This window comes from Oncorhynchus nerka, linkage group LG13, assembly GCF_034236695.1.
Source record: "Oncorhynchus nerka isolate Pitt River linkage group LG13, Oner_Uvic_2.0, whole genome shotgun sequence".
Lineage (NCBI taxonomy): Eukaryota > Metazoa > Chordata > Actinopteri > Salmoniformes > Salmonidae > Oncorhynchus > Oncorhynchus nerka.
The window spans coordinates 77,771,053-77,791,500 of NC_088408.1; positions in this window are offsets into that span (position 1 = coordinate 77,771,053).

The following is a 20,448-nucleotide window of genomic DNA, read 5'->3' on the forward strand; positions in this document are numbered from 1 at the left end:
TCATGAGACTCCAAGTTACACAATAAATGTTCCTTTTGTTCGATAAAGAGTCTTTTTATATCCAAAACCTCCATTTGGTTGGCGCGTTTTGTTCAGAAATCCACAGGCTCGTGCAGGTCACGACGGGCAGATGGAAATTCCAAATAGTATCTGTAAAGTTCGTAGAAACATGTCCAAAGTTCTTTTATAATCAATCCTCAGGTTGTTTTTACAATAAATAATAAATAATATTTCAACCGGACCGTAGCTTTTTCAATAGGAGAGAGAGAAAAGGTCTGCTCCAAGCTGCTCGCGCATGCAAAACTCTGGGGACACACAGCTATCCACTGATGCGATGTGATCATTCTCACTCATTTTTCAGAATAAAAGCCTGAAACTATGTCTAAAGACACGTGGAAGCTATAGGGAAAGGAATCTGGTCGATATCGATTTAAATGGAGGACAGGCATCCAATAGAACAGGGAGATTCGTTTCTCGTCGGCACTTCCGGGTTGGATTTTCCTCAGGTTTTCGCCTGCAATATCAGTTATGTTATACTCACAGACAATGTTTTGGAAACTTAACCTCTTAAGTCGACCCTCTACTTTTTTGAACATTCTGTTAAAAATCGCGCAACATTTCAGCGCCCTGCTACTCATGCCAGGAATATAGTATATGCATTTGCTTAGTCTGTATGGATAGAAAACACTCAGACGTTTATAAAACTGGTTAAATCACTGCTGTGGCTTTACCAGAACGGCATTTACATCGAAAAGCACAGGAAAAACTGATCACTGAAAATGGGAAAATATATCCATGCGCTACTTGAACCCATTGATAAAGGTGAACCACAATTAATTGACTGAGGTTGCAGTACCTACAGCCTCCACACGGTGTCTAGAGTCTTGTCATTTCCCTTCGAGTTTTTTCTTGGTCAAACACATGCAGGGCACCGTATCTCCTCTGGTCTAGGACCGGATATTTTCGTTGAGTTTCTAGCCGGACATTTTTCCAGACGGACAGCTAATGATCTTTACATCGCCTCCTGATGAATTTTATCGCTTATTAACGTTTACTAATACCTAAAGTTGCATTACAAACGTATTTCGAAGTGTTTTGTGAAAGTTTATCGTCGACTTTTTGAATTTTAAAAAATGACGTTACGTTTTGAAACTATGTTTTTTTCGTTTATCACACAGTCTACATATAACGATATCTAGGCTTTATATGGACCAATTTAATCGAAATAAAGACCCAAATAGTGTTTATGGGACATCTAGGAGTGCCAACAAAGAAGATGGTGAAAGGTAATGAATGTTTTCTATTTTATTGTGCGGTTTGTATAACGCCGAAATGCTAATTATTTTGTTTACGTCCCCTGTGGGTCTTTTGGGGTGTTACATGCTATCAGATAATAGCTTCTCATGCTTTCGCCGAAAAGCATTTTAAAAATCTGACTTGTTGCCTGGATTCACAACGAGTGTAGCTTTAATTCGATACCCTGCATGTGTATTTTAATGAACTTTTGAGTTTTAACTAATACTATTAGCATTTAGCGTAGCGCATTTGCATTTCCAGAGCTCTAGTTGGGACGCAAGCGTCCCGAGTAGAAGCAAGAGGTTAAGAGTGTTTTCTATCCTAATCTGACAATTATATGCATATTCTAGCTTCTGGGCCTGAGAAATAGGCAGTTTCATTTGAGTACCTTTTTCATCCAAACATCAAAATACTGCCCGCTAGTCTCAAGAGGTTTTAAGCAAATGTTCATATTGATAAAACTAACACTGTGTGGAAATGATCCCACTCATGGTTTACATATAGATTTTTGACTTAGCATGATTGACAAATGAGGCCCAGGCCTCTACGCTATAAGCACTCAGTCATGCATTGAAGAGTATTTTTTTGCAAACAGTGGTTGAGTTTTATTAATAGCTTAAATTATGACTATCCAATCTACTCATCACATTGCGAATAGTAAATCTGCAAATGCGATGAGGCATGGAATGCTTTATTATAAAGGTGCATTCTTATGGTGAAAATTTGCTTCCCCAAACTTGAAACTTACGCGCCAACTATGCATTGGCTAGTGATTTTGCTGTTAGTTACTGGTATTGTTGGCTGAGGAAAAGTAAATGTGGACAGTTATTCTAACATCTTCAGGACACATGTCATATCCTCGACTTGCAGTTCTGTAAAGATTAATTACCATAATCTAAATGTGATATCTATCATTCTGAGCACCGTGGGTGGATGCCCTAATCAGGGTATGCACCCAATACATTTATCAAATGTCCAGTATATTAAAATATTGCCGATCAAATATCCGGCACTACATTTCCATAAAGGAAATCCTGATTGGAATGTAGTGCTCTGTCTCATCCCTGACTCTTTCCCATGTTGTAGCCGTGAACCTGAGGAGAACCTAAATGGAGCCTCACTGGGCTGACACCCTGTGGTTAATTAGAGGACAGCCGCAACGAAGAGACACACAAACACAAACACACACAGATGTCTACGGCTGCTACATACATGAAGGGAACGATTGAGCATTTCCCATATAATTGATGAGGATCTTCATATGGCAAATGTACGGTCCCTTACTAGACTTCCACGAGTGTTATTGAAATAGGTCGAGAGCCTTGAGTCGTGCGCCAGGGCCAGCTCCCCTGGGAAGTCATCAAATGAAGTCTCGGACATTTGGTTTCTGTTTTATGAAATGTTTAATGTTTGGTCATTTTTCCGCTGTACCGGAACATTCTACCAGATGGCGACTGGCTGCTTATTGTAAATGGACAAAACATCACCAAACGGACATGGCCATTTCTCCTAAACAATAAAGACTTTGAAGATGAAACTCAGTGAGCATTGGCCAAATGGGCTTTTAGCCCAGAAACAAGTTGGCGTCGAGGCCTCAATGCTTTTTGAGTTAAGGCCCATTTTCTGGGATTAAAGGTCAAAAACAGTAATAGAGGGCAAATTTGACCGCTTCACGTCAAAGTACATGAACCTACAGAGTAAAAAAAAACGAACCAGCCATTTATCTATCGTAATTTACGAAAAATTGTACAATGTACGATTGTATTTATGTGGCAACAACGAGACAGCCTACAGGGAGGAGGTGAGGGCCCTCGGAGTGTGGTGTCAGGAAAATAACCTCACACTCAACGTCAACAAAACAAAGGAGATAATCGTGGACTTCAGGAAACAGCAGAGGGAGCACCCCCCTATCCACATCGACGGGACAGTAGTGGAGAAGGTGGAAAGTTTTAAGTTCCTCGGCATACACATCACAGACAAACTGAAATGGTCCACCCACACAGACAGCGTGGTGAAGAAGGCGCAACAGCGCAATAGCGCCTCTTCAACCTCAGGAGGCTGAAGAAATGTGGCTTTTCATCGAAAACACTCATAAATTTTTACAGATGCACAATCGAGAGCATCCTGTTGGGCTGTATCCACCGCCTGGTACGGCAACTGCTATGCCCACAACTGTAAGGCTCTCCAGAGGGCAGTGACGTCTGCACAACGCATCAGTGGGGGCAAACTACCTGCCCTCCAGGACACCTACATCACTCGATGTGACAGGAAGGCCATAAAGATCATCAAGGACAAAACCCACCCGAGCCACTGCATGTTCATACCGTCATATCATCCAGAAGGCGAGGTCAGTACAGGTGCATCGAAGCTGGGACCGAGAGACTGAAAAGCAGCTTCTATCTCAAAGCCATCAGACTGTTAAACAGCCATCACTAACACTGAGTGGCTGCTGCCAACATATGACTCAAATCTCTAGCCACTTTAATAAAAATAGGATGTAATAAATGTATCACTAGTCACTTTAAACAATGCCACTTTATATAATGTTTACATACCCTACATTACTCATCTCATATGGATGTACTGTACTCTATACCATCTACTGCATCTTGCCTATGCCGCACGGCCATCGCTCGTCCACATATTTATATGTACATATTCTTATTCATTCCTTTACACTTGTGTGTGTATAAGGTAGTTGTTGTGAAATTGTTAGATTACTTGTTAGATATTACTTCATGGTCAGAACAGTCAGAACTAGAAGCACAAGCATTTCGCAACACTCGCATTAACATCTGCTATCCATGTGTATGTGACCAATAACATTTCATTTAATTTGATGAAGGTTAAAGAAATGTGTTATTTTTTCCAAAAAAGTTATAGATCCAGTTGCAGCGTGTCCAGACAAATCCGTTAAGGCGGGTTTCAGAGCTCTACGTGATTTCTGTGATTTTCTGAACTTACACACACACACACACACACACACAGTCAATAGGGAGTGACACAGTGTGAGACTTAGACACACAGAACCTGCAAAAGTTACCTGCGTTCGAACTATCAAAGAATTGTCAGACCTAGAGCTCTGAAACTTTATATACATGTTTTGGAGCTTAAGTAGATAGTGCACGGTGATTTATGTGGCCCTAGAAGGTTCTCAGGCCGAGAAACAGTCTCGTACATTTGCAATGACTTCAATTCATTTTGACCATTGCAAAAATGACGACATTTAGAAAAGTCACAAAGTCACAACACTAGGTGCATTGAAACCGCCTCGGCCCATAGAGATGGACCCTAAAGTTTCTGTCTGACAGCTCATTCAGGGACCCCGTAGCAACGTCCAGAAAAAGTGGATTTTCAGCACTAATTAAGGTCGGTGCTCAGGCTCCGACTGACCTATTGAGCCAAAACTCGGAGTTCTGGGTCACCTCAGCTAGGCCTACACGTAATGTCAGAACTCGACCCGCAGAAGGAGAGTAACTACAGTCGTGGCCAAAAGTTTTGAGAATGACACAAATATTAATTTACACAATGTTTGCTGCATCCGTGTCTTTAGATATTTTTGTCAGATGTTACTATGGAATACTGAAGTATAATTACAAGCATTTCATAAGTGTCAAAGGCTTTCATTGACAATTACATGAAGTTGATGCTAAGAGTCAATATTTGCAGTGTTGACCCTTCTTTTTCAAGACCTCTGATATCCGCCCTGGCATGCTGTCAGTTAACTTCTGGGCCACATCCTGACTGATGGCAGCCCATTCTTGCATAATATATGCTTGGAGTTTGTCAGAATTTGTGGGGTTTTGTTTGTCCACCCACCTCTTGAGGATTGACCACAAGTTCTCAATGGGATTAACCTTTTGCGACTAGCAAACCCGTATCCGGGAGCGTAATCATGGCCTCAAATGCATTAGCATAACGCAGCGGACATACATACCACTAGAAACTTTTCCTATTCATGAAAATCTCAAATGAAATGAATAAAATATATTCAAACACAAGCTTAGCCTTTTGTTAACAACACTGTCATCTCAGATTTTCAAAATATGCATTACAGCCAACGCTAGACAAGCATTTGTGTAAGTTTATCATGGCATAATGCTATGCTAGGCTCTGCTGGCAGCAGGCAACATTTTCACGAAAATAAGAAAAGCAACAAAATTAAATAATTTACCTTTGAAGAACTTCGGATGCTTTCGGATGTTTTCACTCAGAAGACTCCCAGTTAGATTTTTGTAGGCGAAAAAGCTCCCGTTTCTTCATCATGCTTGGCTGAGAAATCGACCGAAAAATGCTACTACTACAACGCCAAACTTTTTTCAAAATTAGCTACATAATATCGACAGAAACACGGCAAACGTTGTTTAGGATCCATCCTCAAGGTGTTTTTAACAAATATATTTGATAATATATCCGTCGAGACAATTGGTTTCTCATAAGAAGCGATTGGAAAAATGGCTACCTCAAGATTTTCTGCGGGAGACACCATGTGACCACATGCTATATATGGTCCCTTACAGCCATTCTTCAATGGATTACGCAATAATTGCGACGGAGGACACCAAGCGACCACCTGGTAGATGTAGTCTCTTGTGGTCATCTTCCAATGATATGCCTACAAATACGTCACAATGCTGTAGACACCTTGGGGAATGTGTGGAAAACGTAAGCTCATTCGTAGCTCATTCATAGCCATATAAGGAGTCATTGGCATGAGGCGGTTTTAAAAAATGCGACACTTCCTGATTGGATTTTTATCTGGGTTTCGCCTGTAACATCAGTTCTGTTGCACTCACAGACAATATCTTTGCAGTTTTGGAAACGTCAGAGTGTTTCCAAAGCTGTCAATTATATGCACAGTCGAGCATCTTGTCGTAACAAAATATCTTGTTTAACCTGTTGAAGCTATGGGGGCGCTATTTCATTATTGGATAAAAAAAACGTTCCCGTTTTAAGCGCAATATTTTGTCACGAAAAGATGCTCGACTATGCATATAATTGGCAGCGTTGGAAAGAAAACACTCTGACGTTTTCAAAACTGCAAAGATATTATATGTGAGTGCCACAGAACTCATGCTACAGGCGAAACCAAGATGAAACCTCAAACAGGAAATGAGCAGAATTTTTGAGGCTCTGTTTTTCCATCGTCTCCTTATATGGCTGTGAATGTGCCATGAACGAGCTTATGCTCTCTGCCGTTCGTCCAAGATGTCTGCAGCATTGTGACGTATTTGTAGGCATATCATTGGAAGATTGGCCATAAGAGACTACATTTGCCAGGGGTCCGCCCCGTGTCCTTTGTCTAAATTGGTGCGTAATTCTCAGCTGCAGGTATTTTCCCATGCGATTCAGAGGGGAAAGCACACTTCCAGGAACGATATATAATCGAAGAGATATGTAGAAAAACACCTCGAGGATTGATTCTAAACAACGTTTGCCATGTTTCAGTCGATATTATGGAGTTATTTTGGAAAAAGTTCTGCGTTTTTATAACTGAATTTTCAGGGTTTTTTGGTAGCCAAACATGACACAGAAAACGGACCGATTTCTCCTGCACAAATAATCTTTCAGGAAAAACGGAACATTTGCTATCTAACTGAGAGTCTCCTCATTGAAAACATCCAAAGTTCTTCAAAGGTAAATTATTTTATTTGAATGGTTTTCTGGTTTTTGTGAAAATGTTGCCTGCTGAATGCTAACGCTAAATGCTGCTACACAAATGCTTGTTTTGCTATGGTTGAGAAGCATATTTTTGAAAATCTGAGATGACAGTGTTGTTAACAAAAGGCTAAGCTTGAGAGCTAGCATATTTATTTCATTTCATTTGCGATTTTCATGAATAGTTAACGTTGCGTTATGGTAATGAGCTTGAGGCTGTATTCACGATCCCAGATCCGGGATGGCTCGACGCAAGAAGTTAAAACGGGAACTTTTTTCATCCAAATTTTTTAATAGCGCTAACTAGTCGCAAGAAGGGGAGTATCGTGGCCATGGACCCAAAATATCGATGTTTTGTTCTCCGAGCCACTTAGTTATCACTTTTGCCTTATGGTAAGGTGTTCCATCATGCTGGGAAAGGCATTGTTTGCCACCAAACTGTTCCTGGATGGTTGGGAGAAGTTGCTCTCTGAGGATGTGTTGGTACCATTCTTTATTCGTGGCTGTGTTCTTAGGCAAAATTGTGAGTGAGCCCACTCCCTTGGCTGAGAAGCAACCTCACACATGGTAGTTTACTCTGGGCATGCTTTTCATCCAAATGTGAAATTGTTGCCCCCTATCACAAACAGGTTAACTTCTTTGGGATAGGGGGCAGCATTTTCACTTTTGGATAAATAGCATGCCCAATTTCAACTTCCTGCTACTCATGCCAAGAATATAAGATATGCATATTATTAGTATATTTGGATAGAAAACACTCTGAAGTTTCTAAAATTGTTTGAATCATGTCTGTGAGTATAACAGAACTTATGTAGCAGGCAAAACTCTGAGGACTAACCATTCAGAATTTTCTTTTTTGAGGTCACTGTCTATTCAATGAGTTTTCATTGGGAAACGAGATTTCTAAGGCACTTGTTTGCAGTTCCTACCGCTTCCACTGGATGTCAAGAGTCTTTGGAAATTGGTTGAGGTTATTCCATTGTGTAATGAAGAAGTACGGCCATCTTGAATATGTGTCAATTGAAGTGTACTTTTTGAGAAGGCACATGACAGGGAAGTAGCGTGAGTTTGTTGTCTTCCTGTATTGAACACATAATATGCTACTCTCTCTTTGTTTACTGTTGTCCTATCATCAGATAACAGCTTCTTATGCTTTCGCCGAAAAGCCTTTTTGAAATCTGACATGTTGGCTGGATTCACAACGAGTGTAGCTTTAATTTGGTATCTTACATGTGTGATTTAATGACATTTTGAATTTTATAGTATTTTATTTAAATTTGGCGCACTGCATTTTCCCTGGCAATTGGCCAGGTAGGACATTTGCGTCCCACCTTATTCTAAAATAGTTTTTTTTAAATTCCTCATCAATCTACACACAATACCCCATAATGATGAAGCAAAAACTGTTTTATATATATTTGAGCAAATGTATAAAAACTACAAAACTCAAATATCACCTTCACATACAGTGGGGAGAACAAGTACTTGATACACTGCCGATTTTGCAGGTTTTCCTACTTACAAAGCATGTAGCGGTCTGTAATTTTTATCATAGGTACACTTCAACTGTGAGAGATGGAATCTAAAACAAAAATCCAGAAAATCACATTGTATGATTTTTAAGTAATTAATTAGCATTTTATTGCATGACATAAGTTGCATGACAGAACTTAATATTTGGTACAGAAACCTTTGTTTGCAATTATGGAGATTAGACGTTTCCTGTAGTTTTTGACCAGGTTTGCACACACTGCAGCAGGGATTTTGGCCCACTCCTCCATACAGACCTTCTCCAGATCCTTCAGGCTTCGGGGCTGTCGCTGGGCAATACGGACCTTCAGCTCCCTCCAAAGATTTTCTTTTGGGTTCAGGTCTGGAGACTGTCTAGGCCACTCCAGGATCTTGAGATGCTTCTTACGGAGCCATTCCTTAGTTGCCCTGGCTGTGTGTTTCGGGTCGTTGTCATGCTGGAAGACCCAGCCACGACCCATCTTCAATGCTCTTACTGAGGGAAGGAGGTTGTTGGCCAAGATCTCGCGATACATGGCCTCATCCATCCTCCCCTCAATATGGTGCAGTTGTCCTGTCCCCTTTGCAGAAAAGCATCCCCAAAGAATGATGTTTCCACCTCCATGCTTCACGGTTAGAATGGTGTTCTTGGGGTTGTACTCATCCTTCTTCTACCTCCAAACACGGCGAGTGGAGTTTAGACGAAAAAGCTCTATTTTTGTCTCATCAGACCACATTACCTTCTCCCATTCCTCCTCTGGATCATCCAGATGGTCATTGGAAAACATCAGACGGGCCTGGACATGCGCTGGCTTGAGCAGGGGGACCTTGCGTGTGCTGCAGGATTTTAATCCATGACAGCGTAATGTGTTACTAATGGTTTTCTTTGAGACTGTGGTCCCAGCTCTTCATCTCTCTACCGTGTAGTTCTGGGCTGATCGCTCACCTTCCTCATGATCATTGTGAGATCTTGCATGGAGCCCCAGACAGAGGGTGATTGACCGTCATCTTGAACTTCTTCCATTATCTAATAATTGCGCCAACAGTTGTTGCCTTCCCCATCAAGCTGCTTGCCTATTGTCCTGTAGCCATTCCCAGCCTTGTGCAGGTCTACAATTGTATCCCTGATGTCCTTACACAGCTCTCTGGTCTTGGCCATTGTGGAGAGGTTGGAGTCTGTTTGATTGAGTGTGTGGATAGGTGTCTTTTATACAGGTAACGAGTTCAAACAGGTGCAGTTAATACAGGTAATGAATGGAGAACAGGAGGGCTTCTTAAAGAAAAACTAACAGGTCTGTGAGAGCCGGAATTCTTACTGGTTGGTAGGTGATCAAATACTTATGTCATGCAATAAAATGGAAATTAATTACTTAAAAATCATACAATGTGATTTTCTGGATTTTTGTTTTAGATTCCGTCTGTCACAGTTGAAGTTTACCTATGATAAAAATGACAGACCTCTACATGCTTTGTAAGTAGGAAAACCTGCAAAATCGGCAGTGTATCAAGTACTTGTTCTCCCCACTGTAGGTATTGAGACCCTTTACTTAGTACTTAGTTGAAGCACCTTTGGCAACGATTACAGCCTCGAGTCTTCCTGGGTATGACGCTACAAGCTTGGCACACCTGTATTTGGGAAGTTTCTCCAATTCTTCTCTGCAAATCCTCTCAAGCTCTGTCAGGTTGGATGGGGAACATCGCTGGACAGCTGTTTTCAGGTCTCTCCAGAGATGTTCGATCTGGTTCAAGTCCGGGCTCTGGCTGGGCCACTCAAGGACATTCAGAGACTTGTCCCGAAGCCACTCCTGAGTTGTCTTGGCTTTGTGCTTAGAGTCATTGTCCTGTTGGAAGGTGAACCTTCGTCCCAGTCTGAGGTCCTTTGCGCAAGTTTTTAACAAGGATCTCCCTGCACTTTGCTCCATTCATCTTTCCCTCGATCCTGACTAGTCGCCCTGTCCCTGCTGCTGAAAAACATCCCCACAGCATGATGCTGCCACCACCATGCTTCCCCGTAGGGATGCTGCCAGGTTTCCTTCAGACGTGACGCTTGGCATTCAGGCCAAAGAGTTCAACATTGGTTTCGTCAGACCAGATAATCCTTTTTTTAAATCATGCCTACTTTAAGTCTAGTTTTGGGGTGGGGCTCTGGGGGGAGGTGATTTGGTAGGGGATCCGTGTGTGTTCTGCCCTCTACCTGTTCTGTCTGTGTTATCTGTATAATCATAAAAAATGCCAAATAAAAAAAACTTTTGAAAAAGAAAAGAAGAATCTTGTTCCTCATGGTCTGAGAGTCCTTTAGGTGCCTTTTGGCAAAATCCAAGCGGGCTGTCATGTGTCTTTTAATAACGAGTGGCTTCTGTCTGGCCACTACCATAAAGGCCTGATTGGTGGAATGCTGCAGAGATGGTTGTCCTTCTGGAAGGTTCTCCCATCTCTACAGAGGAACTGGAGCTCTGCCAGAGTGACCATCGGGTTCTTGGTCACCTCTCTGACCAAGGCCTTTCTCCCCCAATTTCTCAGTTTGGCCGGACGGCCAGCTCTAGGAAGAGTCTTGGTGGTTCCAAACGTTTTCCATCTAAGAATGATGGATGCCACTGTGTTCTTGGGGACCTTCAATGCTGCACATTTTTTGGGGCATCTTTCCCTAGATCTGTTCCCCCGACACAATCCTGTCTCGGAGCTCTACGGACAATTCCTTCGACCTCATGGCTTGTTTAATCCCTAACATGCACTGTCAACTGTTGGACCTTATATTGACAGGTGTGTACCTTTCCAAGTCATGTCCAATGAATTGAATTTACCACAGGTGAACTCCAATGAAGTTGTAGAAACATCTCAAGGACGATCAATGGAAACAGGATGCACCTGAACTCAATTTTGAGTCTCATAGCAAATGGTCTGAATACTGATGTAAATAAGGTATCTGTTTTTAATTTTTAATAAATGTACAAAAATGTCTATAAAGCTGTTTTTGCTTTGTCATTATGGGGTATTGTGTGTAGATTGATGAGGGGAAAACATGTATTTTATCAATTTTAGAATAAGGCTGTAACGTAACAAAATGTGGAAAAAATGCATTTCAATTTAGTGTGCCTGTGTGTTTGCAATAAGAAATTGCTGCCCATAATCTATTCAAACAAAGTCCTTGCAACCTAGATGATAATAAATTGTCGATGTTTGCAGTGGTAATTCCAAAAAGAGTCCATGTAAAAATATATCCACAGGGAAAAGCCCACGCAGGATATCAAAGTTATATGCTTAGTATTTTCATGTATTTAGATCCAGCACATAAACACCCATATCCTGTATCTTCTGCTACCTTTCTTACACATCGTATGCTAACTCTACAGACATACAGAACAACATCTGTATACCCACTGCACTGCGCCTCCCTCACATTCCTTCCAGTTAACTGCTGTTGATTATGTACAACATCAAAGCCAACCTCGGGCCATAGGGCACAGTCAAACGAGCCTCGAAGAGACACACACAAACGAGTATGTCTCATAATCGTCATCACCCCATTGGTGCATGTTCTGATAACAACATTAGTCATCAGCCCGTTGGTGTCGAGTCGACGTCATTAGAGCTTGACACTTTACAAGATTGTTCCACAGAACAGAACCCTGATATCCATGGTTGTGTCCCAAATGGAATCGTATATCCTATATGGTGCACTACTTTTGGTCAGAGCCATATGGACCCTGGTCAAAGGTAGTGCACTATATAGGGAATAGGGTGTAATTTGAGACACAAAACCTGTGTGAGTTCCCCCGTATCTATAATGTACAGTGCTCTGAGCACTTTGAGGAGCAGGCAGTGTTATATATAATTTACCATTATTGTATTACCCCATATTAACAGATCATGTTGCTTTTTGAACTTATGGGTGAAAGTGTTCCCTTCTTTCTAAATAGAAGCATGCAGTAGATAACATTAATAAAACCAGAATGAATGGCTGTTCTGCTCCTTTGTTCCACATTATGAATGCTAATTAGGCCAGAGTATTCATTTCCACTTCTCATATCAGCTGGCAAAGGTAACACCTGTTTCATTAAAAATCCATGTGGAGAAAATGTACTGGATTTAAAAACACGCACTGCAACAGGGCTTTAGTGTGAGAGTGCGATGAGACACTGAAAAGTTCTGAAGTTCCTTTAGGCAAACTTATGTTTTTTAACATTTATATTTGAAGATAAAAACACATAAATCTATGCAGTGTCAACTGTTTCCCTATTCCAGCCAGGCTGTGTGCACTGTGCAGGCTTTTGTTAGAATTTTACAGCAAGTAAGACAACTTATTTAACTAATCAACTTAGATCTTAATACGCTGAATCAGGTAGTGCTGAGCTGAAACAAAAGCCTGCAGCCCTGTACACCCAGTTGTTCTCCAGGAGTAGGAGAAGCCATGGGCAGCCTTGTTTTACAGAAACACTCAATACTGGAGAGACTGTTGTAGGGAAGACCCTGATTACTGTAGAAGCTGAATCAAGTGTGTTAGTGCTGGGCTGGAACAAGAGCCTGCACACCCCACATGACCAGGAGTAAAGAGCACTGTCACTTTCTGTAATGGTTAGACAGATTGGCAGCAGGCAGTCATTACAGGGAAAAGTAGGTAAAAACACTGAGGCAGTGTAGGAAGTGTTGTGGTCAGTGAGTTTAGATAGACGTTGTCTGGGGGACGAAGAGGGAAAGATTGTATCTCTGAGACTGGACATTCCTGAAGGCCTTGTATTGATCGCTGCTCTGCTAGCTTCCATTACGCCTCTGACATCTTCTGTCGATATGAATTATAACTCGGGATGTGACAAATGGACAATTCTTCTTAACATTTAAACTGCCATTTTTTCCCGATTAAACGATAAGAAAAAAAAACATAAAATTGCAAATGAATTCACAAGGCAAAATATGGTCCTGCATATAACCGCTAGGGAGCAATTCATCTAGCAAATCCATCTAGCACAGTCATGACTACTCCGTCCCTTACCGCAGTTATTTTGTGTGAAGCTGTCTTGTGTCTGTTGTTGGGGGCCAGCAATGGGTTCCACATTCCACATCGCAAATTACAATTCCACATCGCAAAGTTTGCATTTCACCACCTTCTCATTTAACTTCTCAAAGTATTACCATACAGGACATTGCTGTCGTTTACCTTTCTCTGCCATTTTTCCAACAATGTTGACGTAGTGGTGGAGAGTCGTATCCAAAATAATTTATTTGACTCCTTGCATGTCGACTCCCGGTTTCAACTCTCGTTTCTGAGTGTCAAGATTCGATTCCGCTAGCCTAGGAATCGACTCCTCGACTCCTAAGATTCAGTATTTTTGCAACGAAGGAGACTGACTAGTTGCCGTAGCCTAGTTCCGAGAACACAAACACTCACATATTTCATATCGAGGCTAGTGAGAGAGAGTCAGAACTGTTCATTATCAAATCCAATTTTATTAGTCACATGCGGCGAATACAACAGGTACAATACAATACAACCTGACAGTGAAATGCTTGCTTACGAGCCCCTAACCGACAGTGTAGTTTCAAAAAATACAGATAAGAATAAGCGATAAAAGCAACAAGTAATTAAAGAGCAGCAGTAAAAAAAATATATATATATATACTGGGGGGTGCTGGTACAGAGTCAATTTGCGGGGGCACCGGTTAGTTGAGGTAGTATGTACATGTAGGTAGAGTTGGTTAAAGTGACTATGTATAGATGAAAACAGAGAGTGGCAGTGGTGTGGAGAGGGGGGGAATGCAAATAGTCTGGGTAGCCATTTGACTAGATGTTCAAAAGTCTTATGGCTTGGGGGTAGAAGCTGTTTAGAAGCCTCTTGGACCTATACTTGGCGCTCCAGTGCCGCTTGCCGTGCGGTAGCAGAGAAAAAAGTCTATGACTAGGGTGGCTGGAGTCTTTGATCATTTTTAGGGCCTTCCTCTGACACCGCCTTGTATAGTGATGTACTTGGGCCGTTCACACTACCCTCTGTAATGCCTTGCGGTCGGAGGCCGAGCAGTTGCCATACCAGGCAGTGATGCAACCAGTCACAATGCTCTCGATGGTGCAGCTGTAGAACTTTTAAGGATCTGGGGACCCATGCCAAATTTTTTCTCCTGAGGGAGAATAGGTTTTGTAGTGCCCGTTTCATGGCTGTCATGGTGTGCTTGGACCATGTTAGTTTGTTGGTCATGTGGACACCAAGGAACTTGAAGCTGTCAACCTGCTCCACTGCAGCCCCGTCGATGAGAATGGGGGCGTGCTCGGTCCTCTTTTTCCTGTAGTCCACAATCATCTCCTTTGTCTTGAACACGTTGATGGAGAGGTTGTTGTCCTGGCACCACACGGTCAGGTCTCTGACCTCCTCCCTATAGGCTGTCTCGTTGTTGTCGTTGATGAGGCCTACCACTGTTGTGTCATCTGCAAATTTAATGATGGTGTTGGAGTCGTGTCTGGCCGTGCAGCCATGAGTGAACAGGAAGTACAGGAGGGGGCTGATCCACAGACGATGCATATGCTTATTTGAAATGGGTGTGTTTGTCTTGGAATGGAATAAAATCCTGCACATCCAGTTTCCCTCTCGCCCTCTCTCTCTCCCAGGGCTACTTAATAAACAACAGAGGTACCATTCCCCCATCAATCAACACCTCTCCCTTTTTCCATCTCTCGCTGTCCTCTTTTCCATCTGATTTATTCCCTCTTTCACTGCTGGTCCCAGCTCATTCTCTCCCAATCGCTTTCCTCTAAATTTCTGCTGTCAGCTTCTCTCTCCTCTCCTCCCTTCACTGTGTGTTCTTCAATCTGAAAAACGCTTCCGTTTTACTGCTTCTGGCTCCGTCATCTCCCTCCTCTCCCTCTCTCCCTCTCATCCCTAGTCTCCCGCCCTCCCCCCTCACCGGTTTGCTTTCTTCTGAAGTGAGCAGAAGGCTCATTCTCAGATCTCTAGGATTAAATTAAATACTTCCACCCAAAAGGGAATTTCTATGCTAAATCACGCCATGCATATCTTCACAATACCTTAAAGAGCTGTCTAAATTGAAATGCAATACCTGGAATTAAGCATGGAGCCTTGAGACTTTTCTGTGCATAGTTTGAATAATAAGATGCGCCATCTCAAATCCCTCACAGGACTGCAGCATGGCAATTTTAGCGTGTTGCCTGCCATTGGCTGCAACTCTGCATCTGAATACTCTACTTCATCTATCCATTCAGACTATTAGGAGAGGATGAAAAATGCCAAAAAACAATGACAATTTATTATTTGAGGAGAAGTAGTCGTACCCTGTGGCTCCCAGCTTCAGAGAATCATATTAGCTAAAACTTCTGAGAGAAAGCGGAGAGAAAACCAGAGAGAGGGAGACAGCGAGGGGGAAATAGCAAAACATATCAAAGTTGGGGTTTTCTCCACACCTCCAACACTTTATATTTTGCTTCATTCAGCATTATATGGATATAAAGGTTAACATAAAAGTTCATTTTCTATCAAGGCAACCTTGGTGGGTTTTTTTAACTCTCAAAGATATTGGTCCACTAAATTCTATCTTTTGTTGTTTTGCTGACAGGCTTTACAGTTGCCCACTAGGATTTGCTGAATTAGCTTTCAAGGTAGTTTACAAGTTACTCCTAAAAAAACAACAGTTGTGGAAAAATAATCTCTAGAGCTCATAGACAAATGAAGAAACTGAATAAATGATGTTGATGTTCATGTGAGTGTGTGTGTCCAAGCGAGTGTTTGTGTGTGTGAACATGATACTGATTGCCTGTGGTTGTTCAATAGTGGGGTATACAAAGTGTTGGGCTGTAGCCGGAACCTGACTCATTCATAGAGATCCTATTACCCATATTAGGCCTATATGTCATTCAGTGGAATCAGCTCCCTGACTCTTAACATTCACACTGGTCTCAATAGTCTTTATTCCTCTTTCTTGTCTTCTTTGCTCTCTTTTCTTCATCAACATGTTTTCAGCCCCCTCTTTAAATTAAACATCAAAGCCCCATCCTAAACTGCAAAATGGAGAGAGAGAGAAAAGAGGAAGAGCGAAAGAGAGAGAACAAAGTGAACAAAGCCTTCAGTCTCTCCTCCCCGTTGATACCTGACTGGGCCAGAGAACTGATAATAACACCTGAATTCAAAAGAAGGCTGTTTTCTTAGATGACAGGTAATCATAGATGAATAAAGGTATTCCCTTTGTGAGAGGAAAAAAACACAATATCATTAAACTGCAGAGATCATAGACAGAAAAACGTAAAAGTTTGACTAGAGAAATAACAACAAAAATGTTCAACTAATTGTGTGTCATTTCTTTTTTTTGTTACCCTTTTTTCTCCCCAATTTCATGGTATCCAATTGTTGTAGTAGCTACTATCTTGTCTCATCGCTACAACTCCCGTACGGCTCGGGAGAGACGAAGGTTGAAAGTCATGCGTCCTCCGATACACAACCCAACCAGCCGTACTGCTTCTTAACACAGTGCGCATCCAACCCGGAAGCCAGCCGCACCATTGTGTCAGAGGGTACACCGTGCACCTGGCAACCTTGGTTAGCGTGCACTGTGCCCGGCCCGCCACAGGAGTCACTGGTGCGCGATGAGACAAGGACATCCCTACCGACCAAGCCCTCCCTAACCCGGACGACGCTATGCCAATTGTGCGTCGCCCCACGGACCTCCCGGTCGCGGCCGGTTATGACAGAGCCTGGGCGCGAACCAAGGGACTCTGATGGCAGAGCTGGCGCTGCAGTACAGCGCCCTTAACCACTGCGCCACCCGGGAGGCCCTCGTGTGTAATTTCTCTTGAGCAAATTATGGATTCAGGCACAAACATGCACACACACACACACACACGCACGCACGCAAGCACGCACGCACACACACACACACACACACACACACACACACACACAGGTCTTTAAATTAATAATACGCATAATAAGATTGTAACATCCATATCACGTGTTTAAGCAAGGACAGGAGATTGCTCTGTAAAATGGGGCATATTCTATTCCACAGCACACAGAAAATGTATGACACCACAGACAGTCTGTCAACAGGAACCAAGAGAAACCAGCTCCATTCATCCACTACCATGTTTAAATGTATGTAGTTCTGTTCCTGTTTATTAATGCTCTGTATTATGTCATGTTTCATGTGGACCCCATAAAGAGTAACTGCTGCATTCACAACAGCTAATGGGGATCCTAATAAAATTAGAAATCAATCTATTAGAATTATAAATCATTGTATTTCTACGTTCCCCACCACCACTGCTGGAGCGATCATGAGTGAGTTCAGCCATTGCATTTACATTTACATTTACATTTAAGTCATTTAGCAGACGCTCTTATCCAGAGCGACTTACAAATTGGTGCGTTCACCTTAAGACATCCAGTGGAACAGCCACTTTACAATAGTGCATCTAAATCTTTTAAGGGGGGTGAGAAGGATTACTTTATCCTATCCTAGGTATTCCTGAAAGAGGTGGGGTTTCAGGTGTCTCCGGAAGGTGGTGATTGACTCCGCTGTCCTGGCGTCGTGAGGGAGTTTGTTCCACCATTGAAATCTAAAAATGATTTAACTCGGCCCTTAGAAAGAGTTGGGTTAATAGTGTTGAAAGTGGTTTTGGAAACACTGCATACATGTAGAGTAAACCCAAGGGACATGGTTTTAATTATGTGAAAAATAATGACAAATGGATTTCCCCAAACGCAATCTCAGATAAATAATAAACAGTTGAATGACAAACAGCTCTTCTCAGCCTCTCTCGCTCCCCGTCTCTAGTGAAGAGCCAATTTAGAGATGATATGCGTAAACATCCCAGAGAGCTCGCTCCAACTCCCAAACGGCCAACGTTCTGATTGGAGGAAGATTCAGAGAATAGAGAGAGTACAAGAGAGAGAGACAGTAGGGAAGGAAGAGAGAGAGAACCAAACGTTTCTGGGCCATAACTTCAACCATCATTGCAGCAGCCCATAGAGACAGGCAGAGTGAACCTAGAGAGCCTGAGAGTGAGATGAAGAGTAGAGTGATTGGGAACAGAGACAGGGGAAGAGAGAGAGACTGAAAATGCATAAGAGAGCTAGAAAGAGAGAGATTACAAAAACATCTATTAAAGTGTTAATTTGTTGGAGGGATGGAGCCGCCCCTGGACCACTTCAAAGCCACTGTTTATTACAGGCCTACTAAAATGAATAAACACTCCACCAGCCTCTTCACATACTGCAGATGTAGCAGCACGATGAGCACTATAATGTGAAGAGGCCAAAATAATGCACCACACTACACGGGGCTGGGGTGTACCTGGCGTAGGTGGGAGAATGTGGTGTGTGTGTGTGCTTGTGTGTGTGTGTGGGCGGGATGGGCTTCTAAGCGTGCCTCTAAATGTTCTGTGTAAAAGTGTGAGACAAACAGACCCACAGACAGACAATGCTACCGTGTTCAATAATACATTTGGAGAGAAACAATCATTAATCAGTAAACTTTTAAGCTTCGTCTTTATTTTTTATTGTCAAAACATCCTGATATCATTAGAGCAACAAAGAGAGAGAGAACGACAGAGAGAGAGAACGGGAGAGAGAGAGAGAACGGGAGAGAGAGAACAAATGAAGGAAGGAAGCGAGAGAGAGAATCAAACATATGGGCCATAAAGTCCAAGAAGAGAGAGACAACATTTTATCATTGCCATTAATTCATTGGACACAAATACTGCTAATTGTTCTTTACATGGTGTTTTGGTGGTCAGACCGGAGTCTGTATGTATACTGTACATCATCTGAGGACATCAAGTTGTGGATGTAGCCTAGCTATACCGAATATATAAACATCACTGCATGGGACTACAGGGATAATCTAATATGCAGTATAGATTCAGAGAAGTCCTGTTCCCTGATTATCAGGGATATGTCTTCAACTGAAGGCCTAGAGCCAGGGGGTTTTCTTGATTATATAACAATCCATACACAGAGAATTTAGCAAAACACTATGCAAGCGCAACGTTCGTCGTCCTCGTCTGAGGAGGAGTAGGAGAGATCGGACCAATATGCAGCGTGGTACGTGTCCATGTTCATATTTATTCAACAGAGAACACTAAACAAAATAACAATGGCGAATGAAACGAAACAGTTCTGTAAGGTGACATACACTAAACAGAAAACAACTACCCACAAATCAAGTGGGAAAACCAGGCTACCTAAATATGGTTCTCAATCAGAGACAAAGATTGACAGCTGTCTCTGATTTAGAACCATACCAGGCCAAACACATAGAAAACCTAAACAACACATAGAATGCCTACACCAACTCACGCCCTGACCAACCTAAACAAGAAACATAACAAAGGAACTAAGGTCAGGACGTGACAATACATGCACGCATGAATATTAATGTTGTCCGCAACCTTGGGTAGCACTATGATTCTACCAGCGACCACAAATAGGACTTCCCTGTGTTTGCCGCGCAATGTGTATTGGTACCATAAAAACTGCTCAGGGCCCTACTTTATACACTGTACTGTCTGTATCTTCATATAGGCAAATTTCCACAATAAACCACATTTTACCCTGATATTCTACACTAATAATTTGGTTGTTATTCCATTGGTTACCTCAAAGCAGATGCCCCAGGGGCAGAGTGGCCCACACTCATTGAATATAGTGCTTTTAAATGTTAGAGCAATCACTAGTAAAACCTTTCTTGTGAATGACCTCATTACATGTTTCTCATTGATACATGGCTGTCATCAGACTGTAGTGCCACTCTTATTGAAGCCTCCCCCCAGACTACAGCTTTTCATACTATTATCAGAAAAAGGGGAAACGGGTGGAGGGACAGCCTCTATTTTTACTAATGCTCTCAGCTGTAAGGTGACTTTGGGTCTTTTAAGCATCATGCTACACTGTTTAAATGTCAGCCACCAGTGCTGGCCTTAATCCTGTGGGGCATACCAAAGCACTGCCCCAATTTCTTTACTGATTTATCTGAACTATTGTCTATTGTCCT